Source organism: Lethenteron reissneri, chromosome 45 (genome assembly GCF_015708825.2).
Source record: "Lethenteron reissneri isolate LAM-NWPU_2019-01 chromosome 45, ASM1570882v1, whole genome shotgun sequence".
NCBI lineage: Eukaryota > Metazoa > Chordata > Hyperoartia > Petromyzontiformes > Petromyzontidae > Lethenteron > Lethenteron reissneri.
This window is the reverse complement of record NC_083823.1, coordinates 9,873,892-9,901,465: the sequence shown is the minus strand read 5'-3', so window position 1 is coordinate 9,901,465 and position 27,574 is coordinate 9,873,892. Positions and strand designations below refer to the sequence as shown.

The 27,574-nt window shown below is 50.2% G+C and overlaps 1 protein-coding gene across 2 annotated transcripts in view; it reads right to left on the bottom strand.

Annotated features, from left to right (window-relative positions):
- Positions 1–24,465, bottom strand: part of ACHE (acetylcholinesterase (Yt blood group)) — a 57,136-nt gene extending 32,671 nt beyond the window's left edge. Inside the window, exons 1-2 of one of the 2 annotated variants that reach the window (XM_061570363.1) lie at positions 24,374–24,465; positions 6,300–6,364 (exon numbers count right to left, since the gene is read on the bottom strand). The gene's annotated coding sequence lies outside the window, so the exon portion shown is untranslated. Of the gene's footprint in view, positions 1–6,299; positions 6,365–24,373 lie in introns of those variants that run through there. The other variant, XM_061570364.1, reaches the window with a different exon arrangement.
- Positions 24,466–27,574: the final 3,109 nt, after the last annotated feature.

Genomic DNA, 27,574 nt, shown 5'->3' with positions numbered 1-27,574 from the left:
AGCCTCCCAATGTATCTGTATTAGAAGGAAATTCCTGTGGTACAGCCATGGAAAGCTTTTTGAACTGCGTGGTCGCAAAAATATGTTATATAAGGTCAGAGCCAGAGGACACCCCTGTCACATTCCAAGATGAATAGGGAATGGCTCCAACTCCCAGCAACGTCGCTTTTCTCGGGGTTCTTCACCATTATGAAGGTCCTTGATGATTGTGAGCAGAGAGTCCAGGACTAGAAAGCACAAAGAGCAATCACAACCCTGGCCAATTGATGGTACCATCGGCGTTGACCAGGTCAATTAAGCAGAGGAGTAGGTTCCCTTGAAATCCCCTATACATTTGCTGCAGCAGACGGATAGATAATATGACATCCATGCAGGATTGCTGTGGCCTAAAACCACATGGAAGCTCCACAAGCCTCTCCTCAGTGTGCCTGGAAAGGTGACATTGTATAAGTCTTGCCAGGACTTTTCCCCGTACACGAGGAGGGAGATCCCCTGTAGTTGTTACAATCACTATGGTCCTGCAAAAACCCTCCCTGTGGTCCACACAGTTATAAGTATGTCATACAGTGCATTCTGCACACTGATGCCAGTCTCCCTCAGCAGTTTGCATGGGAGCTTATCTCTGCCTGGAACTTTCATGGTCTCAGGCTCTGGATCTCCCCTCGCACTTCCTCAACAGATGGTACCTGAGCCAGCGACTCACAGCGGGTGGCTACTTCTTCCAATATTAAAGGCACGGCAGCCCCAGCAGGGTAATCCCCACCTTGCCTCATGATCTTATCTAGGCTAAGGGAATCCCCTCCTCCAAGACCTCAAGGAAATGCTCTGCAAACGGATCACCATTATTTTCCTTAAGAATGGTGATAGATGTGGTGCTGCAAGTTAATTTTTGATGGAATTAAAGAGTGATTTGTGAATGTGGGCTACTGAGGCAGATTCTGTCTCTCCAGTGACCCGCAAATACCACTCATCCTTGCAGTGTTGCACAGCTCTCCAACCCTCCGAGAAAAGGCTGCATTAAGCTTCCTCATTCTCCGATGTAGGAAATTGTAGATGGTGGGAGTGGGCCTGTTGCTTTCTCTTCGGGGTCTCTTGGGAGGTCTGGACTGCGTACCCAATGCGGCCATTGCAGCTGGAGAAGCCACAGTTCTGAACCTCACCAATTTCCGATCAGCTTCAGGAGGAGGGGGGACAATGCCAACCTTAGCTGCACGCAATGATGAAATTCTCGCTTGAAATTTTTGTTAGATAAATAAAACCAGGCTATTGTCGGTTTGAATGAGGTCCTAGGTGAACGTCCACCAGTACAGTGCAAAAATGGCAGGTGCATCTTACATATGGCAAGACGATGGGCAGTGGGCAGATCAGCTGAACAATAGGTCCTGGTGTCAAGGACATGGACCCACATCCGCTGTTCCATCACTATATCGTCCAGCAGATGTTCTTGCTTGGACTCATGATATTGTGTGGATGCCCTGATGTGGGAATAGCGTGTTGGTGATTATAAGACCATGGGCTGCAGCGAAGTCTAGCAGCCTCTTACCGATGTTATTGAACTGATCTGGCCCATGCCTTCCAATCACTCCTGCCCAGGTGCCTGCGTAATGGCCCACTCGGGCATTAATGTTACCTAACTGGATGACTCTATTCCAAAGGGCCAAATTAGCTAGCACCTATGACAGGAGGTCATATAAGGCATCTGACACACCAGCCTTGCCTACATTCCTCCACTGATGTTCATCTTCGGTGGGGGCGTAAGCCACAACCACCATTCCTCACCTCCCACTGATGGGAAGGCGAGCCCATAGTAGCCTTGGGCTTACAGCTTTCCGCACCTCATCACCATGCTCACTGCCCAGAAGTCGAGCAGCAGTCTCCTACAGTTTATTCTAGATTTGAAGCTTTCATGACTACAAGGATTCATACTCTTAGTTTTTTTAGGTAAAGTCACGTATGAAAAAATAAATAAATAATACTATCCTACAGTTATTATTGAGCTGATCTGCATCTTGCCTTAGAACTACTTTAGCCTAGGTGTCTTCATCATAACCCACTTGGGCATGTAAGTCACGCAACAGGATGACTTTATCCTGAGGGGATACTTTAACCAGCATCTGGGACAGGAGGTCATAAAAAGGCATTTGACTAATCGGACGTGTCTGTGTCCCTCCACTGATCTCCATCTTCGGTGGGGGCATAAGCCACCACAACCACCAATCATAGCATCCCATTAATAGGGAGGCAAGCCCATGGTAGCTTGGAACTCACAGCTTCCTATAATTCACCTTCATGTTTCAAATACAGGCACAAACAAACACACACCGCCCACACACACGAGCCTCAATAGCTAGAGCCAGTGTGATCAATCACCGGAGGCGGCATATGCAGCAAATCACAGGAAAAGAGAGCACACTGACTCACAGACAAATAGCTCCAGTATAGCCTTAACAGACTGCTGGGGCAAGTGTTGTTAGTAAGTAGCACGCATGAAAGTCGTGCACGAGAGGGTTTGGGTGGCCAGCACCATGCCCAGCAGTGATGTTTTATCCACTGCACCAGGTTCGTGTTTGAGGCGGAGTCGAGCTAGGGGATGCCCATGACCGGTTTAGATTATAGTCACTGATATTGATCGTGATCAGGAATCGGAACTTGCGTTGCCCAGGGTTCGTAACACAGTGCGTTAACCATTGCGCCAATGCTACTCACGATTCACACATGCGTACACACACACACGATGTAATATATGTACCAACATATAAACCCCGTGGAGAAACACACGTAGAGCATGCTTGTGTTATTTGGCATAATGGCGATCACACAAGGAGCATTTGGCATTCGTCAGGGCCCCATGGCACGAAGCTAGAAGAATGTGGTGCTCATTGCACACACTGTCTGCTCCTGAACCCATTACTTACACCCACAGCCCTGCACATTACACACGTGTACAGCACGAAAGTCAATCCACTTCTGGATGACAGCCTCCACACAAACACCTACAGGCACACACCCACCCAAACGAGCCCACCGACACGCAAAACACACAATGACATGCACACACACACACTGACACGGGCAAACAGATATGCACACAACATCAACCGAAATTCACCACTAAGTGATGGTGGCATCATCATGGCGCGTGTGCACTTTAAGGCCACGTGAAGTGTCAAACGCCCGCTGGCAGGTCACGAAACAGACCCAGATGCCATGAGTTGACTGACCGAAATAACTGGGAGATGCACCACCTTTGCCCCCTACTGTGCCAACTTGCTGTGTTTTAGCCATCCGGCGCTCTGTTCGTTTTTAAGAGCGTCGCTCCTCTGCCCTCCATTGTTGCTGGAGAGCAGCTGCCTTTAATTGCCCAGTAGCATCCTTCACAAGCCTCTTCCACAGAGGCCCATCTTAACACTGCTGGTACCAGTCATCAGCAAGTCCACTCAGCTCCACATCCTCTTGTACCACATCACTCTATCTCTTCTCTAGCCCGTGTCACGCCCATTTAGTCCCCTCTATCCGGCCAAACAAAAGCTGTTTGGACATGCAATGGTTGGGCATGCGGGCTACATGACCCCGCCAATGCACCCTTGCTTGCTGGACGAGCTCACCGATGGGACTTTGTCCAGATCTTTCGAGGATTTGTGAACTCCTCACACAATCCAGCTCGGCTAAACCTAGGATGGATCGTAGGCAGGCCAGCCTGAATGTTTCCAACCAGCAAAAATGTTCCATTAGGGGGCCCACATTTTGCAAGCATAAATAAGGAATGGCATCACCGTGGCCAAGAAGACCCGAAGCTTCGTCTGAAGTGACAGACCAGGTAGCTTTTGCACAGCGTTACACAACCGATGAAAAGATAATGCCACTCGACTCATTTGGAGTCAGACCTCTGCTGTCAAACCGGATGTGTTCATAAGCATACTGCCCAGGTATGGAAACCTCTCCACTCTGTCCACAACTGTCCCATCACCAATGGCGAGTTGAGGGAGTGGAGTGGTTGATGTCACAAAATACCCAGAAAGGTGCTTAGTTGCACACTTTAGGTCTATCAGCAATGCCTCCAACTCCTCCTCTGAGTGAAGACGTCCCTGGACCGCACGATCAGCCTCCCATTGTATCTGTACCAGGTGGAGATTCCTCCAGTACAGGCATGGAAGGCCTCTGGAACTACGGGGTCGAAGAAGATGTTAAATATTGTAGAAGCCAGAGGACATCCCTGTCTTACCCCAAGGTGAACAGGAAATGGCTTTGACTCCTGGCCATATAGCTTTACCTGGGCCCGCCCACAATCATGAAGATTGTTAATAATTGTGAGCAGAGAGTCAGAGCTCAGGCCTATTGATGGTATCATAGGCCTTGGCTAAGTCAATAAAGCAAAGATGTAGGTCCTGTTGGAATACCCTACATCTCTGCTGTAGCAGACGGACAGAAAATATGGCATCTGTGCAGGACCGCCCTGACCTGAAACCACATTGGAGCTCCGTAAGCCTCTCCTCAGCGTGCCTGGCAAGGCAGTGTTGAATAATCCTTGCCAGGGCCTATCCTGGAATACTGAGGAGGGAGATGTCCCTGTAGTGTGTGCAGTTCCTCTTCTTCAAAATGGGAACCACCAAGGCATCCTTCCAATCCTAGGGAATCTGTCCAGTGGTCCAGACAGTCATTACGATGTTGTATAGGGCAATCTTCACAGATACACCCTCCTTCCTCGGCAGTTTGCTTGGAAGATCATCTCTGCCCGACGCTTTTCCTGGTTTCAGACTGCGGATTGCCTTCCACACTTCCTCAACAGATGCCACCTCAGCCAACCACTCACAAGCAGTGGCAACTTTTGCCAATATTTGAGGCACAGCTGCCCCATCAGGGTCGTCCCCACTTTTCCCCATAATGTTGTCCCACCACTCACCCTTGCACGGCATAGGTCTCTGAAGCTCCGAGCAAATGCTGCGGTAAGCCTGCTCATTCTCCGATGTTGGATGTTGTAGACAACAGGAGTGGGCCTGTCATTTTCTCTCAACCAGCTGGAACACATTCTCTTTCGCCCAGGGACCCTCGGGAGGTCTGGACTGCACTTCCGATTAGCACGGTTGGCTACGTATGGTGCGAAAAAAGTTCAACATATGTACAATTCAGATATTGCAGCTGCATGAGCCACATTTTTTAACCTCCCCCATTTTGCATCAGCATCAGGAAGAGTTGTGGATGATGTCAACCCCAGCTGCAAGCGATGTTGAAATACCTTCTTGCAACTATCCTCAGCTAGCAGCGATCAGGCGACTGTGGGTTTTAATGGTGTCCTAAATTAATACCCATTACTGGAGTGAAAGGATGGCAGGTGCATCTTACAGATGACAAGCTGATAATATAATTAATCAGTGGGCAGATTAGCTCCATGGTAGGTCCTGGTGTCAAGAACATGGGCCCATATCCGCTGTTCCATCAATATATAGGCCAGCAGATGTTCTTGATTGGACCCAGCATGCATCCATGATGTTGTGTGGATGTGCCGTTGCCAAAACAGTGTGTTGGTAATTACAAGCATATGGGCTGCAGGGAAGTGTAGTAGCCTCTTACCGATGTTATTGAACTAATCTGGCCCATGCCTTCCAATCACTCCTGCCCAGGTGCCTGCGTCATGGCCCACTCAGGCATTAATGTTACCTAACAGGATGACTCTATTCCAAAGGGCCACATTTGGTCATAGAAGGCATCTGACTCACCAGCCTTGCCTACATCCCTCCACTGGTGTTCATCTTCGGTGGGGGCGTAAGCTACAACCACTATTCCTCACCTCCCACTGATGGGGAGGCGAGCCCATAGTCGCCTTGGGCTTGCAGCTTCCTGCACCTCACCACCATGCTCCCATGCTCCCTTTATTATTTTGTTCAGAAGATGAGACACTCCCTGCTGTTGGCAGTTTCCTGCCCCAAGTAAAGGACTGCCCACCCCTCATAATGACAGGAGCCAGAAACAGTCCACCAGACTTGCTGAATACAACAGAGATCCAGTCAGTACCGGTCCAGGCCCCAACAGAGGAGTGGCAGCCTCTCCTCCTAAGAGTTTGAACATTCCACGTGGGCAAGTGCAATGGCTTTTTTCTGTTTATGGAGGAAACACACACACACCGACATGCACCCACACACCGACACGCGCACACACACAGAGACGCAAAAACACACAAACACGCGCACACACACCAACACCCACAAAGATACACACACATACCCACACATACATACATACAGAAACACGCACCGACATGCACACACACAATAATATAGGATTATTATTAAGGATGAACGTACCTTACACCCGAGTGGTAGTGCCTTGCGCCAATAATTCCTGCTCCAACTGCAAGCCAAGCAGCCTTCTGTAAAACACCGAGCAAGTGTTTCATGAGCTCCGTTCACGACTACAACGATGTCCAATAGAGCCTTTAAAAGACCGTTCTCGTAAGTCCTGGCAGCGAGCACCTATTCTGGTGTGAGACGACACACGAGGGGTGATGTGGCCAGCACCACGCCATGGAGATGAGGTTCAGTGCGCTAAACGCTGATCCCCCACTCGCTATAAACACAAGCACACCAACAAATCTACTGGAACTGTTACACCACCCTGAACTAAATACTGCGGTCTCAAAATCCGCAGCAAACATTCCAAATTAATCTCACTGAATGTCAAGCCTAATCTTTGGCGACTTTAACTGGAAACGTTGGTATAAAAGAACAACGTTGGAATATTATCTGCATGTTGTCTTGTATAGGACACGTTGGTATGTTGTTTGTGGTTTATATAGAACGACACGTTGATACAACGCCTCCAGCTCCAGTGAGTGGTAGACTCTTCCCGCCGTGAACAGCTCTCAGACCAAACGCAACCAACAGTCTGACAATACGCGGCTCCCTCGCATATCTCTCCCTCCAGATACAATGAAATCAAAGCGAATATTTTTTTTCCCGCACATCCTATCAGCCGCCGCGGCCTGCCTCTCTGGGGAGAGCATCATTTCAAGCGGCATCGATCATTCAAGTGAAAAACTCCGAAACCGGTTTCAACGTTCAGAGGTCTCATCGAGCAGAGCCAAGTATGATTTATAACCAGTTACTTATTTGGGTCTGATCTTTAAAGGTGCATTTTTTTTTATAGTCCTACTGATACTCCTGCTGTTATGGAGATGACTCACGCTGCCAGCTATGGCTTGCAAAGTTTGATCGTACATGTTATGTATATCGTTTATTGTTAAATTTGAATCACAGTTCCTATGATCACTGTTACGTTGTTTTTATAGCTTTATTTTGGTGATTTCGAAAACGTTTTGGATTAGCCATATTTGTTTGTAGGTTGTACAGAGTTAGACTGATAACTTTAATCTAAATTGTATCATGGTTGTTATTGTTTTACTTGCATCCCACTGAAATTTTTGCACACAGCGTTGATATACGGTGCTTTTTCTGGAAGACTTTGCTGTTTTTCCCTGGATCTTTCTGTTGCGCGTAGTCACTTTAAGATGTTTCTTGTTCATGTTTTTGTTTGTTGCGGTTGCACCCGATTCAAGAGCCGAATGGCTCACAGGGCTATGCCTAATAAATTAACTGAACTGAACTGATTGTGGAGAAGGTAAAATGCCAATGTTCAGCTATTCCCACACGACAGAGCGAATCAAAAATCAACTTGTTACGTGGGTGGACAAATATAGCCGAATCCATATGGTTTTTTTTTTTGCAAAACCAGAGGAAGAGGAATGTTGGAAAGCGAGCTCAACGTTGACAATTGTTTACACGAAAGAATTACGCATCCTACCATTGGTCGTAAAATAAAAAGCCTCATAAAATAAAACGGCGAGACTTTGCTTGACACCACGGCCGAGGGGACCTCCTCCCAGCTCGAACGCTCGTCGACGTTCTCACGCGCGCGGAAGGCGACAGATATGTCCACGGATCCCGATGCCGAAAGAATAAAAAAATGAGTCGATGAATAAATAGCCAGCTAGTAAATACGCGGTTGTGCAGCAGGCAGTCTGCTTGTTGCTGATTCATTGTGGGGTTTGCGGTCTGCCCCGCACAGTAATTATTAATTATCCCGTGCTGAGCATTACAGAGCCGGGTTGCTATTAAACAGCCATGAATCCAGAACAGCGGCACTGCATTGTATTCCTCCGTCTCTCACTATGCTACCAATGCTGTTGCTGCGCATGATGGCAGCAGTGCGTTCAGGAGCTCGGTGCCCAGTGTTGGGGTCTGCTGGCCACGACGAGAGGGCTTCGAGTGAGAGAGAGTTTGGGTGGTGCTGCTCCTCCGTTGAAGGAGCGCGCACTGCAGTGGTTTCCTATTGGGTTGCATAACCACTCCTGTGGCTTAAATGTATCTCGGCGAGTCTCTATGTATCTCCACGTCTCTATGAATCCCTATGTATCTCTGGGTTTAGTATATGGTCCATAGTGTGGCTTTGCATGGCCACAATCGCACGAATGTGGCTTGTCTTGAATGTATCTCTATGTGTCTCTAAGTATATCTACGAGTCTCTGTGTATCCCTATGTATATCTGGTGTTAGTGTTTGATCTGCAGTTTGAGTTGCATGGCCAAAATCGCACGACTGCGGCGTGGAGGAGATGTTCGCATCGGCCCGGGGACGTTCTGATGCGGGTGTCTTAGAGGAATGCCAAAGCCAGGTGGTGTGATGTTTGGGTCTCGAATAATATCATTTATAAGCCCTTTGTCAATCCACTGCTGGATGAAGGCATCCTTCCCAATGTCATGTGGATTATGGGGTTTACCATACTTCACTGCTGATTAAGTGGACGGACAAAACAGGGCAGATATCTCTCCCCATTGATGTCACCCACAGCCAGGAATCGAACACACACCACATACACACATACATACATTCCAACACACACCCACATCAATAAACCTCCGATTAGCACGGTTGGCTAGGTACAGTGCGAAAGAAGTTCAACATACATACAGAAAACTGTTGGGGAAAGTGCTGTTAGCAAGCACCTATGAAGGCCGGCATGGGATACAACGGGTTGGGTGGCCACAACCACACCAGGCTGTTTGCTTTCCCTTGTAGCCACGGTTTCACATCACACTAGGTACTCATTTTAGGCTGAGACGACCTAGGGGAGGCCCAGGACCGGTTCAGATAATCGCCACTGATGTTGGTTGTGAGCGGGAATCGAACTCGGGTTGCCGGGTTCGTAGCGCAGCACGCTAACCGCGACACCACCGCTCCCCACACATATCAATACACACACACACCACGAAGACAAGCATCCTCCATACAGCCTTCAACAGACTGTTGGGACAAGTGCTGTTTGCGAGCACCTATAAAGGCCGACACGGCGCACGATAATGGTGGTGTCCAGAACAACGCCCGACCGCCTTTGTCTCTCCACAATGCTGATTTTACACATCGCACCAGGGGAGAGCCAAGGGTCCGTTTAAGGTTTTCGCCATGGAAGTTGGCCATGAGTGGAAATCGAACTGGTGGGTAGCCGCTGGGCACTGCCCAGTGTCGTGAAGTATGGTCAAACAACCCCCACGACCGACAGAGCATAGTGGGGGGGAGGGGATGCCTTCACCCATCAGTGGATTCACCAAAGCGCCGCGATACCCTCCTGGCTGTTGTGTTTAATCAGCGCGGCTTCCCCGTGGTCACACGGGTCAACGTGGACCCCTAAATAAACACGAGCTGTCGCCCGAACAGGAGACACTCAACACGGCCGTCAAACAACAACAGTGTGTGGCCATAAATGAAAGGGATGGATGTTTTGTCAAATGGCCCTTCTTCATCGTTCATAAAATACATTTTTTAACACCTACTATCGATGTAATGTTACGATGAAGGCCCCAGTGATATTTTAAAATGTACCTATTTTCAGTGTGCATTTGTGTCATTCCTTCACGTAAAGTCGTGGTCACAAAAGCAACGTTTGTGGGGAATAACAGACATTTTCTATACTTTTGAGGCATAAGCAATAAAAAATAACATTTATGACCCAGGAACAAAAATCGTGTTACATAGTGAAATTATTTTAGAAGGTAAATAAATCATCGAACACACAAATTAATCACGGGCACGGACGTGCCAACTACTTTGTTTTCATCAAACACACACCCCCCTACGTGTGTATTAACATTGTACATGTTTACGACTGAGAACCAAAGGGTTTCAAGGCGGCAGCAAAGGTGAAACACCACCACCGCTACTGCTGGGACCCAACGCGAGCCACTTTCTGTGCCGAGGCCACCACAGAGCCGTGGTCCATTCGACTCGGGTTTTTTTTTGTGTGGAGCCACGGCGGATGTGGGCAGCAGAGGGCAGTAAAGAATCATCCACTGTGCTGAACCTCACTCGGAGATGCCTCACCCCCCACAACCACCATCCCATTCGCCAGCGTGGCGAAAGCGTGGTGGAATAACGTGTGTATGTGCGTGTGTTGACGTGCTATACGATTCCCGTTCACGGCCAACACCAGTGATGATTAATTATCTGGACCGGTCCTGGGCCTCCCCTAGGTCGACTCAGCCTCAAATTAGTACCTGGTGTGGTGTGTAAAAACATCGCCACTGGGGAGACAAAGGCGGCCGGACGTGGTGCTGGCTACCCACCCCCTGTACCGACATCGTGTGCTGTGCCGGCCTTGATAGGTGCTCGCAAACAGCACTTGCCCCAAAAGTCAGTGAGGCTATACGGGGAGGGGGGTGTGTGTTATCTTTGTGTATCGCGTGCTGTGTCGTGTTGTGTATTTACATAGCAATTATACAACACATGGCAAACACATGCAGTTCTAAACGCTATTGATTAGCAGTAATTATCTCAGCTAATTATCGCACTGTACTAAAATAACATTTGCTCCGATTCCTGCTGATCGCAATTGTGCTGTAAAACTGGGGTTTCCTGTCCCAATTGCACACGCACGCGCGTAACAAAGATCCCCCGTGTAGCCACTGATTGTTGGGGCAAGTGCTGTTAGTAAGCACCTGTTAAGGCGAGAACGGTACACGAGAAGGTGAGTGGCCAACATTACGCACGGCCGCCTTTGTCTCCCCAGTGGCGATTGTTTACACAATCGAACCAGGCTCTCATTTGAGGCTGAGTGGACCTAGGGGACTCCCAGGGCCTATTCATAGAATCGTCACTGGTGTTGGCCGTGAGCGGGAATCGAACTCGCGTCGCCGAGCTCGTAGTGGACGTGCGAGTCGCAACACCACAGCTCCCCACGCCACCACTACACACACACCACCACTACACACACAGACACACCACCACTACACATACACACCACTACACACGCCACCACTACACACACACAACCATTACACACACACACCACTACACACACACCCCACAGACACGCCACTACACACACACCACCACTACACACACACACACCACTACACACACACACCACTACACACACACACCACCATTACACACACACACCACCATTACACACACACACCACTACACACACACACCACTACACACACACACCACCACTACACACACGACACACACACCACTACACACACACACCACTACACACACCACTACACACCCCACTGCACACACACACCACCACTACACACACACCACCACTACACACACACACCACCACTACACACACACCACTACACACACACCACACAGACACACCACTACACACACACACCACTACACACACACACCACTACACACACACACCACTACACACACCACTACACACACACACCACTACACACACACACCACCACTACACACACACACCACTACACACACACACACCACCACTACACACACACACCACTACACACACACCACCATTACACACACACCACTACACACACACACCACTACACACACACACACCACTACACACACACACACCACTACACACACACTCACCACGACACACACACTCACACTGGTGCCGTCACCACTACACACACACACACCACTACACACACCACTGCACACACACACACCACCACTACACACACACCACCACTACACACACACACACCACCACTACACACACACCACCATTACACACACACACCACTACACACACTCCACTACACACACGCACACCAACACCACTACACACACACACACCACTACACAGACACACCACTACACACCACCACACACCCCACTACACAAACCACTACACACCACCACTACACACACACCACCACCACTACACACACACCCCACCACTACACACACACACACACCACCACATACACACACACACACCACTAAACACATACCACTACACATACCACTACACACATACACCACTACACACACATCACTACACACACACCACCACAACACAAACACACCACTACACACACACACCACCACTACACACACACCACCACTACACATACACACCACTACACACACACACCACTACACACACACACCACCACTACACACACACACCACTACACACACACACACCACCACTACACACACACACCACTACACACACACCACCATTACACACACACCACTACACACACACACCACTACACACACACACACCACTACACACACACACCACCACTACACACACCACGACACACACACACCACGACACACACACACCACTACACACACACACACCACTACACACACCACTGCACACACACACACCACCACTACACACACACCACCACTACACACACACACACCACCACTACACACACACCACCATTACACACACACACCACTACACACACTCCACTACACACACGCACACCAACACCACTACACACACACACCACTACACAGACACACCACTACACACCACCACACACCCCACTACACACACCACTACACACCACCACTACACACACACCACCACCACTACACACACACCCCACCACTACACACACACACACACCACCACATACACACACACACCACTAAACACATACCACTACACATACCACTACACACATACACCACTACACACACATCACTACACACACACCACCACAACACAAACACACCACTACACACACACACCACCACTACACACACACCACCACTACACATACACACCACTACACACACCACCACTACACACACACACACCACTACATACACCACCACAAACACACACCACCACAAACACACACACTCCACTACACACACACACTACTACACACACACCCCACTACACACACACACCACCACCACCACTACACACATACATACCACTACACACACCACCACTACACACACACACCACTACACACCACCACAAACACACACCACCACAAACACACACACACCACTACACACACCACACTACTACACACACACCCCACTACACACACACACCACCACCACCACTACACACACACATACCACTACACACACACACCACCACCACTACACACACATACCACTACACACACCACCACGAAACACAACACCACCACTACACACACACACACACACCACTCACACCACACCACCACTACACACACCACACCACCACTACACACACCCACCACTACACACACACCACTACACAACACACCACCACTACACACCACCCCACCATTACACACACACCACTTACACACACACCACCACACCACTTACACACACACCACTACACAACACTTACACACACACACACACCACTCACACACACTCAACACAACACACACGCACTACACACCACACCACCACTACACACACCACTACACACACCACTACACACACACCACCACTACACACACACCACCACCACACACCACCACTACACACACACCACCACTACACACACCCCACCACTACACACACACCACTACACACACACACCACCACTACACACACCCCACCACTACACACACACCACTACTACACACACACACCACTACACACACACACCACTACACACACACACCACTACACACACACACCACTACACACACCACCACCATCACTACACACACACACACCACTACACACACACACCACTACACACACACACACCCCACTACACACACACCACTACACACACACATCACCATCACCACTACACACACACATACCACTTCACACACGACCACTACACACACAGAACCACCACTACACACACACAACTACACACACCACTACACACACACGCACACCAACACCACTACACACGCACACCACCACCACTACACACACACACCACCACCACTACACACACACGCACACCACCACCACTGCGCACACACACGCACACCACCACTACACACATACACACCACCACTACACACGCACACCACCACTACACACACACCACCACTACACACACACGCACACCACCACTACACACACACACGCACACCACCACTACTACACACACGCACACACCACCACTACACACACCACCACCACTACACACGCACACCACCACCACTATCACACACACGGCACAAAGACAAAGGTCCCTCATATAACCTGAAGAGACTGTCGGGGCAAGCAGTGCTGTTAGCGAGCACCACGCCCGGCCACATACACACGCACACTCATATCAAGTACAAACAGGCACAAAGACACACACGCACATACATGACACGCACATACCAACAGCCTTCACAGACACACTCACACACACCTGATACACAATCTCACCAACACACAACCCAATGCACAGACAACGCCCTGACACACAGACAGACACACATACACAAAGACACAATTACATAAATAAAACCAACTCAACACATTCGTCAATAACAGTGGCCTTTAATGTAAAAATAAAATAAGCAATAAGCCGGAGAGGTAGACACATACAAAGATCCCCCGTAGAGCCTTCAACAGACTTTTGGGGCAAGTGCTGTTCGCGAGCACCGATGAAGGACGGCACATCACACGTGGGGGATGAGTGGCCAGCAACACGCCCGACCGCCTTTGTCTCCCCAATGCTGATGTTTGCACACCACATTAGGTACTCATGTAAGGCTGAGTCGACCTCGCGGTGGCCCAAGACCGGTTCATACACACATACACAGATACACACACACATACACACATACACACACGCATACGCACACATACACACACACACATACACACACACACACATACACACATACACACACACATGCATACACACACACATGCATACACACACACATATACATACACACACATACACACACACAAATATAACCCGTGTCGCCTTTGACTGTCGGGGCAAGCGGCGCTGTTAGCGAGCACCCATCAAGGTCGTCACGGGACACGACAGAGTGGCGTGGCCAGCACCATTGGCGATGCGTCGGGGAGGACCGAAACCGGTTCAAATATCACTCGCCACCGCTGTCAGCCGTGGTCAGGAACCGGACTCAGGTCCATCCCACATACAGTACCGTACAACCATATGCCTCTCACACACAATATACAGTGGTACCTCGGTATACGTCATTAATTCGTTCCATAAGGTAGGACTTATATCGAAAATGACGTATACCAAACTAATTTTTCCCATAAGAAATAAAGGGAAAGAAAATAATCAGTTTCAGAGTATAAGAAGTTATATTTTATATGGCATAATGAGGTTGTATAAAATAATTTAGACACTACTTATTACTAAAATGCATACATATATTTAAATAAATGCATAAATAAAAATAAATAAAATACATTTATACATCACTTTACCTTGCTGAGAGGAGTTGATAGCCTACGAGGATGGTGGTGAGGAAGGGGAGGAGTCGTGAACGGGGTCTACGCGGGTACGCGGTGACTCATCCCGACCCATACAAGTTCTAGCAAGCGCGTCGTATCCCAAGCAAGACGTCGTATCCCAAGCAAGACGTCGTATCCCAAGACATTTTTTTCCCGTCAAAACACGACGTATACCAAATTCGACGTATTCCAAAGCGGTCGTATCACACGCATTGCTATAGACATTGACAAATCCAGCTAAAGATAAAGACAACGATTCCCCGTAGAGCCTGGTCAGGGTGTCGCGGTAAGTCCCGTTAGGAAGTATTTTTGAAGGCTGGTACGGTACACGAGGGGGTGGGTGGCCAGAACCACTTGAAGCTGAGTCGACCTAGAGGAGGCCCGCACCGGTTCAGATAATCGTCACTGGTGTTGGCTGCGAGTGGGAATCGAACTCGGGTCGTCCGGTTCGTAGTGCAGCGTAGCGCTAACCGCTACACCACCGCTCCCCACATATCCACATACACACAACCTCATCCACACTCACACACAGTCACACACAGCCACATCCACACACACAGCCACACACACACACAGCCACATCCACACACAAAGACAAAGACAAAGATCCCCCATATAGCCTTAACACACACACACAGCCACACACACAGCCACACACACACAGCCACACACACACAGTCACATCCACACACAGCCACACACACAGTCACATCCACACACAGTCACATCCACACACACAGCCACACACAGCCATACACACACACAGCCACATCCACACACATACAGCCACACACACACACACAGCCACATACACACACAGCCACACACACACAGTCACATACACACACAGCCACACACACACAGTCACATACACACACAGCCACACACACACAGCCACACACACAACCACACACACAGCCACACACACAGCCACACACACAGCCACACACACAGCCACACACACAGCCACACACACACAGCCACACACACACAGCCACAGCCACATCCACACACAGCGACACACACAGCCACACACACACAGGCACAAAAAACACGCACACAGCCACGGGCAGTCGTTTTTTTTCTTCCGACGGAATTCGCGTCGTCGCCGTGTGAGTTCGCGTGGTAGTCCACGCATTGTTGATGACAACCCACATTGCGTGTGTGTGTGCGCACACGAAAGGTGTACAGCCTTTGTCTCCCAAATGCTGATGGTTTACACACAGCACCAGATACTCATGTAAGGCTGAGTCCACCAGAGGAAAGGCCCTGGGCTACTTCAGATAATCGTTCGTGGTGTTGATCGTGAGCAAGTGCTGCTAGCGAGCGCCTGTGAAGGCCGACACGGCATACGAAGTGGTGGGTGGCCAGAACCACGCCCGGCCGCCTTTGTCTCCCCAGTGGCGATGTTGACAAACCGCTCCAGGTACGCCCACATAGACAGCTACATACACACCACCCCGTACACATAGGCGCGTACCCACATTTACCCACCGAGAAAGTCTCAAGGAATTATTTGTGGATGCGAGACAAAGGCGGCCGCGCGTACTGTTGACCACCCACCCATCCCATGATCGGTTCGCCGTGCCAGCCTTCAAAGGTGTGTGTGTGTACGCTTATATGAAGCTACACGTGTAACATGTTATAGTAGTGTGTGTGTTTATATGAAGCTACACGTGTAACATGTTATAGTAGTGTGTGTGTTTATATGAAGCTACACGTGTAACATGTTATAGTAGTGTGAGTGTGTGTTTTTATATGAAGCTACACGTGTAACATGTTATAGTAGTGTGTGTGTTATATGAAGGTACACGTGTAACATGTTATAGTAGTGTGTGTATGAAGCTACACGTGTAACATGTTATAGTAGTGAGTGTGTGTGTTTATATGAAGCTACACGTGTACCATGTTATAGTAGTGAGTGTGTGAGTATGTGTACGCACAGAGCGGTGGGCGTAGTGGTTAGCGCACTGCGCTCTGCGACCCCCACCCCCCCGGCGATTCCTGCTCACGGCCACTGTCAGTGGCGGACTCCTGTCATCTCGACTCAGCCCGACGTGATTTCCTGGTACGGTGTGCAAACATTGATGCTTGGGGAGAGACGGCGTGATTCTCACTCGCTAACACGATTTGTCCCAACAGCCCTGTGGCCGCCTTTGTCTCCCCAGTGTTGATGTTTACACACCGCACCATGTACGGAGTCATTTACGGCTGAGCCGACCTAGGGGAGACTCTGGACACGTTCACGTGCACTATATATTTATATATCTTCCCCACTCGTATTGGTCGTGAGCGGGAAATGAGCCTGGTCCTGGGGTGTGTAGCGCAGTGCGCTAACCACTGCGCCACCGCTCCACACACACACACGTGGAGTACTGCACACCTCAGTCGTGAGTCAACATCTCGTATTTACACAATACAACCCAAAAACCCTGCTATGGGTAATATTGGTCGCGAAAGCCGGCTCCGTGTTCAAATGGCACACAGACAAACACGCCAACGCACATCGCCTGGTACAGAAACAGAGACACGGGTCTATACACACGGAGACACGCACAGGGAGACAGAGACACACAACAACACGAAGCCACAGACACAGAGGCACGGGGACACACACAGACAGGTAGAGGCACGGGGACACACACAGACAGGTAGAGGCATGGAGACACGCGCAGACTAGTAGAGGCACGGAGACACACACAGACGCACAGAGGCACGGAGACACACACAGACACACAGAGGAACGGGGACACACACAGACAGGTAGAGGCACGGGGACACACACAGACAGGTAGAGGCACGGGGACACACACAGACACACAGAGGCACGGGGACACACACAGACAGGTAGAGGCACGGGGACACACACAGACACACAGAGGCACGGGGACACACACAGACAGGTAGAGGCACGGAGACACACACAGACACACAGAGGCACGGGGACACACACAGACAGGTAGAGGCACGGGGACACACACAGACACACAGAGGCACGGGGACACACACAGACAGGTAGAGACAAGGAGACACGCGCAGGGAGACAGAGACACACAACAACACGAAGCCACATAAAGAACAAGCAAACACAAACTCATACGAACCAACACGCACCGTGGCATACACAAACCAGATACACAAACATCCCCGTCTCGCCTTGACAAGTGATGTTGGCGAGCACCGATGAAGGCCGGGGACGAGCACGCGACTACGGCTTTGTTGACCGACGTCGCCCCAGGCTGCCTCCTTATACACTCACTCATTAGAAGCGATGTCTTCACATCACACTACGTACTCGTTTTTAGGCTGAGTCGACCTGGGGGAGTCCCATGACTAATTCAGATATTCGCTGTGAGCGGGAATCCAACTCGGGTGGCCGGGTTCGTAGCGCTAACCACTGCGCCACCGCTCTCCACATACAAAGACAGAGATCTCCCCCATAGCCTCAACAGAGTGTTGGGGCAAGTGCTGTCAGCGAGTGGGAGGCGAAAACCACGCCCGGTCGCCTTTGTCTCCCAAGTGGCGATGTTTACACATCGCACCTGATACTCGTTTGAGGCTGAGTCGACCTAGAGTAGGCTCGGGACCCGCTCAAGTATTCGCCACTATTATTCGTAGCGCTAACCACTGCGCCACCGCTCCGCAAGGCGGCACACTGACACCAGCACTGGCACAGCACACACGATCACACACACACACTGACACACAATCCCGTAGCCGTACACATGTACGCAATGATTGAGCCATACACAGACACCCACGCACCTCATGCACACGCAGACACGCGTACATCAGCAGTCGTACATGACGTGTACATATACACTCACACACGCATTGGCACATACTGATCAAAATACAACACACACACATGAACACAAACACACACACACATGAACACAAACACTCACACACAGGCACATTGGAACACCCCAGGCACTGACCGCACAGACCACAATGACAAACATGCACACACTCACACGCACTGACAATACAGTACTCATAAACGCACTGACGCACACGTACACACAGTGACACACAGTGACACAGTGAAATCCGCACGCACTGGCACACTCACTTGCACAGACCCGCACTCGCAAACGTGCACTGACACAGCGACTGCACACACACACATAAACACACAGACACTGACACACACACACGCATAGACACACAGACACTGGCACACACGCACTGACACAGCGACTGCACACACGCACGCATAGACATACAGACACTGACACACACGCATAAACACACAGACACTGACACACACACACGCATAGACACACAGACACTGGCCCACACACATAGATACACAGACATTGGCCCACACGCATAGACACACAGACACTGACACACACACACGCATAGACACTGACACACACACACGCATAGACACACATACACTAGCCCACACACACGCATAGACACACAGACACTGACACACACGCATCTACACACAGACACTGGCACACACACACACACGCATAGGCACACAATGGCACACACACGCACAGACACACAGACACTGACACACACACACGCATAGACACACAGACACTGACATACACACGCATAGACACACAGACACTGACACACACACACACGCTAGACATACAGACACTGGCACACACACACGCATAGACACACTGGCACACGCACAGACACACAGACACTGGCCCACACGCATTGACACACAGACACTGGCCCACACACACGCATAGACACACATACACTGGCACACACATACGCATAGACACACAGACATTGGCACACACACATGCATAGACACACAGACACTGACACACACACATAGACACACAGACACTGACACACACAGGCATAGACATACAGACACTGACACACACGCATAGACACACAGACACTGACACACACACGCATAGACACTGACACACACACACGCATAGACACACATACACTAGCCCACACACACGCATAGACACACAGACACTGACACACACGCATCTACACACAGACACTGGCACACACACACGCATAGGCACACAATGGCACACACACGCACAGACACACAGACACTGACGCACACACACGCATAGACACACAGACACTGACACACACATACGCATAGACACACAGACATTGGCACACACACATGCATAGACACACAGACACTGACACACACACATAGACACACAGACACTGACACACACAGGCATAGACATACAGACACTGACACACACGCATAGACACTGACACACACACACGCATAGACACACAGACACTGACACACACGCATCTACACACAGACACTGGCACACACACACGCATAGGCACACAATGGCACACACACGCACAGACACACAGACACTGACGCACACACACGCATAGACACACAGACACTGACACACACACGCATAGACACACAGACACTGACACACACACACGCATAGACACACAGACACTGACACACACACATGCATCTACACACAGACACTGGCACACACACACGTATAGACACACAGACACTGACACACACACATAGACACACAGACACTGGCCCACACGCATAGACACACAGACACTGGCCCACACACACGAATCTACACACAGACACTGGCACACACATACGCATCTACACACAGACACTGGCACACACACATGCATAGACACACAGACACTGACACACACACATAGACACACATACACTGACACACACACACGCATAGACATACAGACACTGGCACACACACACGCATAGACACACTGACACACACACACGCACAGACACACAGACACTGGCACACACGCATCTACACACAGACACTGGCCCACACACACGCATCTACACACAGACACTGGCACACACATACGCATCTACACACAGACACTGGCACACACACACGCATAGACACACATACACTGACACACACATAGACACACAGACACTGACACACACACACGCATAGACATACAGACACTGGCACACACACACGCATAAACACACAGACACTGACACACACACACGCACAGACACACAGACACTGGCACACACGCATAGACACACAGACACTGGCCCACACACACGCATCTACACACAGACACTGGCCCACACACACGCATAGACACACAGACACTGGCACACACATACGCATAGACACACAGACACTGGAAAAACACACACGCATAGACACACAGACACTGACACACACGCATAGACACACAGCCACTGACACACAGACACTGACACACACACACGCATAGACACACAGACTCTGGCACACACACACGCACAGACACTGACACACACACACGCATAGACACACAGACACTGACACACACACACGCATAGACACACAAAGACAAAGACAAAGATCCCCCGTATAGCCTTCACAGACTGTAGGGGCAAGTGCTGTTAGCGAGCACCTATGAAGGCCAGAACGGTACACGAGGGGGTGGGTGGCCAGCACCACGCCCGACCGCCTTTGTCTCCCTAGCGGCGATGTTTACACATCGCACCAGGTACTCATTTGAGGCTGAGTCGACCTAGGGGAGGCCCAGGACCAGTTCAGATAATCGTCACTGGTGTTAGCCGTGAGCGGGAATCGAACCCGGGTCGCCAGGTTCGTAGCGCAGCGCGCTAACCGCTACACTACCGCTCCCCACAGACACACAGACACTGACACACACACACGCATAGACACACAGACACTGGCACACACACACACATAGACACACAGATATTGGCACACACACCCATAGACAGAGACACTGGCACACACACACGCATAGACACACAGACACTGACACACACACACGCACAGACACACAGACACTGGCCCATACACACGCATAGACACAGACACTGACACACAGACACTGACACACACACACGCATAGACACACAGAGACTGACACACACGCACGCATAGACACACAGACACTGGCACACACGCACGCATAGACACACAGACACTAACACACACGCACGCATAAGACACACAGACACTGACACACGCATTGACACACACGCACTGGCACACAAACTAAGACACTGGTATAAAGATTCCACGAATACCTTCTGGTCCACACACTGGTACACACACATGCTGGCATACGCGCGCACACACACAGTAACATCCACACTACCATCTACACGCAGACGCACTGACAACACCACACACACTGTCACCCACTCACACTGTCACTCACACACACTGTCACCCACTCACACACACTGACAACACCACACACACTGTCACCCACTCACACACTGTCACCCACTCACACACACTGACAACACCACACACACTGTCACACACACTGTCACCCACACACACTGACACCCACTCACACTGACACCCACTCACACACTGTCACTCACACACTCACACTGTCACCCACTCACACGCACTGACACCCACACACACACTGACACCCACACACACTGACAACACAATACACACTGTCACCCACTCACACACTGTCACCCACTCACATACTGTCACCCACTCACACTCACACTATCACCCACTCACACACTGTCACTCACACACACTGACACCGTCACTCACTCACACTGTCACCCACTCACACACTGTCACCCACACACACACACGCTGTCACTCACACACACTGTCACCCACTCACGCTGTCACCCACACGCACTGACACCCACTCACACTGACACCCATTCACCCACTCACTCACACACACTGACACTCACACACACGCACTGACACCCACTCACACTGACACCCACTCACACACTGTCACTCACACACACGCACTGACACCCACTCACACTGACACCAACTCACACACTCACTCACACACACTGGCACCCACTCACTCACACACTGTCTGTCACCTACTCACGCTGTCACCCAAACACTGTCACCCACACACACTGACACCCACTCACACACTGTCACTCACATACACTGACAACACCACACACACACTGTCACTCACACACTGACAACACCACACACACACTGACACCCACTCACGCTGTCACCCACACGCACACTGTCACTCACACACTGTCACCCACTCACGCTGTCACCCACTCACACACACACTGTCACCCACTCATGCTGTCACCCACTCACGCTGTCACCCACTCACACACACACTGGCACCCACTCACGCTGTCACCCACACGCACTGACACCCACTCACACTGACACCCATTCACCCACTCACTCACACACACTGGCACTCACACACACGCACTGACACCCACTCACACTGACACCCACTCACACACTGTCACTCACACACACGCACTGACACCCACTCACACTGACACCAACTCACACACTCACTCACACACACTGGCACCCACTCACTCACACACTGTCTGTCACCTACTCACGCTGTCACCCAAACACTGTCACCCACACACACTGACACCCACTCACACACTGTCACTCACACACACTGACAACACCACACACACACTGTCACTCACACACTGACAACACCACACACACACTGACACCCACTCACGCTGTCACCCACACGCACACTGTCACTCACACACTGTCACCCACTCACGCTGTCACCCACTCACACACACACTGTCACCCACTCACGCTGTCACCCACTCACGCTGTCACCCACTCACACACACACTGTCACCCACTCACGCTGTCACCCACACGCACAGGCACCCGCACGCACCTCGCCGCTGCTCGCCCCGTGTCGCCCCGCGCTCTGAGCCGAGCGCGATTTTGTTCCCGTGCACGAGCAGAGTCGAGATCTCGCGAGACTCACGGCGAGATCGGGGGAGGGCAGCACATACTCACACACACGCAGGAACACACACACAGACATGTTCATAAACACGCCCAAAGACAAAGATCCCCCTTCTAGCCTTAATATACTGTTGGGACAAGTGCTGTTAGCACGGACCTATGAAGGCCGGCAAGGAACACGAGGGGGTGGGTGGCCAGCACCATGCCCGGCCGCCTTTGTCTCCCAAGTTGCGATGTTCACACATCGCAGCAGGTGCTAATTTTTTTAGGTCGAGTCGACCTTGGAGAAGCCCAGGACCGATTCAGATATTCGTCACTGGTCTTGACCGTGGACGGGAATCGAACTCGGGTCGCCGGGTTCGAATTGCAGCGTGCTAAACCACAACACTACCGCTACCATAAATGATACACACGCTCACACATAGACACACACACGATTCTTATTCTTCTTCTTTCGTATGGCATTGAGAAAAGCAACAGTTTAATTTTTTTCTTAATGATCGTCATAAATTAATGCAAAGGTTCCTCATCCAGTCCAATGATGTAGTTGACGCAGTGTGGATTTCAGCGATACCGCCAGGATGTGCATGGATGGAGCATTCATCGGTGATGTCCTTGATGATTTGGATTTCTCGACAATCGAGGTTGGGCGATTCTTTGATCTTCCATTTATGGAATGCGTACGCACATCTGCCGTGTTGTGTTTGAGCGCGGTTCAATGTGGTCCATAGTCGTCTTGGAAGAGAGAATCCCGGTACTTCCACCGTCGGATCGTGAATTATGTTTTTGTTTGCCACGTCCATAGCCGCCCATGATTCAGACCACCGAGTGGAGGTGTCTTTATTTTCGGCTGTAGAGGCACGTATCCAGAACGGTTTCCTGGATTTTAGCCTTGGGCATGGGGGTTCCTTTAGATCTTGATGGAGCGGCAGAGTGAAGTTTTTCATTATCTTGTTGTTGTCCTCCCGTGTCGTTGCATCATTGTGTCGCATGTTGGCCGGAGCGATATTCGCCAGCACTGGAAGTCACGGGAGCGGAGTAAACTTTAGAGAACCGCTGATGATACGAAGCGCGTTGTTAATTTCGGCGTCGACAAGGTTCGTGTGAGGGCTTGCACCCCACACCGGTGCACAGTACTCCACAGTGGAGTGAACTACGGCCTGCGTCGATATCTTGAACGTGCAGGCATCGCTTCCCCAGGTTGTTCCTGCAAGTTTCTGAATAATATTCACTCGTGCTTTCTTTTACCTTTAGCTTGTTTGAGGTGGTGACGGTAGATAAGCGTCCGATCCAGAGTAACTCCTAGATACCGAGGGTGTTCATCATGCCTTAGTTTCGCCGCCCGCATAAGTTAACGTTCAACATTTTAGAGGCTTGTCTGTAGTTCAGGTGGAAGGCGGAGATGATGCTCTTCGATGGGTTTGGCTTAAGGCGCCAATTCTTGAAGTATTCTTCCAGAGTCTTCAGATCTTTTTTGAGGACTGCCTCAGTGTCCTCCATATTCCGTGCTTGGGTTGCAAGTGCAATATCATCCGCATATGTGAACATACGACAATATGTCGTTGGAATGTCACTAGTATATAGATTGAACAGCGCTGGTGCCAGAACTGGTCCCTGTGGGAGTCCATTGTTCAATATTCGTGGGCTGCTGGCAGCTTCACCAAGGTGGACGGTGAGCCATCGGTTGCTCAGCATTTCGGTGATTAGTCTAATTGTCGGGCGGCAAGGCATGGCTTTCGCAAGCTTCAGCAGTAGTCCCTTCCGCCATACAGTATCGTAAGCTGAAGAGAGGTCGATGAAAGCTGTCGCAACAATATTCTTAGATGTTTTCGGTAAAGTCACGTTAGGTAAAACATCAAAATTAATAAAATAATAAAATAAAATAAAGATCACGACGTTTCGGAGGCAACACAAGTCTCCGTCATCAGGTGGGACAGTCACAGCCAGATTAACTGCATCAAGTGAGGCAATGATTCAAGATGTAATCCCTTAAAAGCGAGTTGAGGGGGGAGGAGAGGGGGGGGGGGGCTCATCAGAATGTGGTAGCCAATGAATGGAAAGTATCGGGAGAGAGGGGCCAAAATCTGTCGCAACAATTTGGACCAGTTCTAAATCCTGCTTGTTCCCGGGGAACTATTTCATCAAGCGTGGGCATCAGCCTAGGCATTTTCTTGCTCTTGGTCCCAAGTTCTTAATGAATTCTGGATAAATAGCGTCAAGACCTGAGGCTTTCCCGCATTTCAACTGGGCAATACCAACATCTGCTTCCTCCACTGAGAATGGATGGGAGAATTCTGAGGTTTCTTGGCAGTTATCTAGTGTGCAAAAAGTTATTTGTAGACTTGCCGTCTTATGCTTTTGTCGATTGAAGTTCGTGAATTGTTGATAAGTTGCCTAGAAATCTCGTCAGGACTGACTTGCAGAGGTTTATAGGCTGGCGTCGCGGCAGCTCCAATCAACCTCAGGAGGCGCCAGGCTCTACAGCTCGATTTTGCAAAGTCAAGTGCCTCAACTATTTCGCACCACATTTCTCTTCTTTGCCAATTCAGTGAATCGAGTAAGGCTTTTGCAGTCTCCTGCTTCTTATCAGCATTGAATTTCCGGAATAGCTGTTCGCTTTCTGGAGTCCAACACGCAGTGAAGACCTTTCTGAAGCCTCTTGCGATGTTGGCCTTGGCAACTGCCTTGATGATATCAATGAAGCGACAGTAGTTGACTGCGTGTGAAGGTATCATTCCAACTGATTCTTCCAAGTCCGCAGTGAAATTTATCCATTCAGCTGATCTCAGATTCCCACGTGGTTTTGGTGCGCAGCGGAATAGCGGAATCTGAAGACCGATATGGATCACTGCAGGTCTATGTTGGCTATTTGGAAAGTCGTCTAGGATTGTTCTCGTCGACAGCATCGGATTTCTGTTCAGGTCCCGAGACACAAAACATAAATCGGGCGGATAGCACTTTTTCCACCTCGCTGACTTGAAAGTACCGTGGTCTTTTGTGTCATAGAGCAAGTGCTGGTCTTCTGCCGCTGCCCATGATGTCAGTTGTTCACCAGCTCTATCGTTGGCGCTATAGCCCCACAAGGTGTGATGACTGTTGAAGTCGCCTATGTGGATGATAGGGTGGC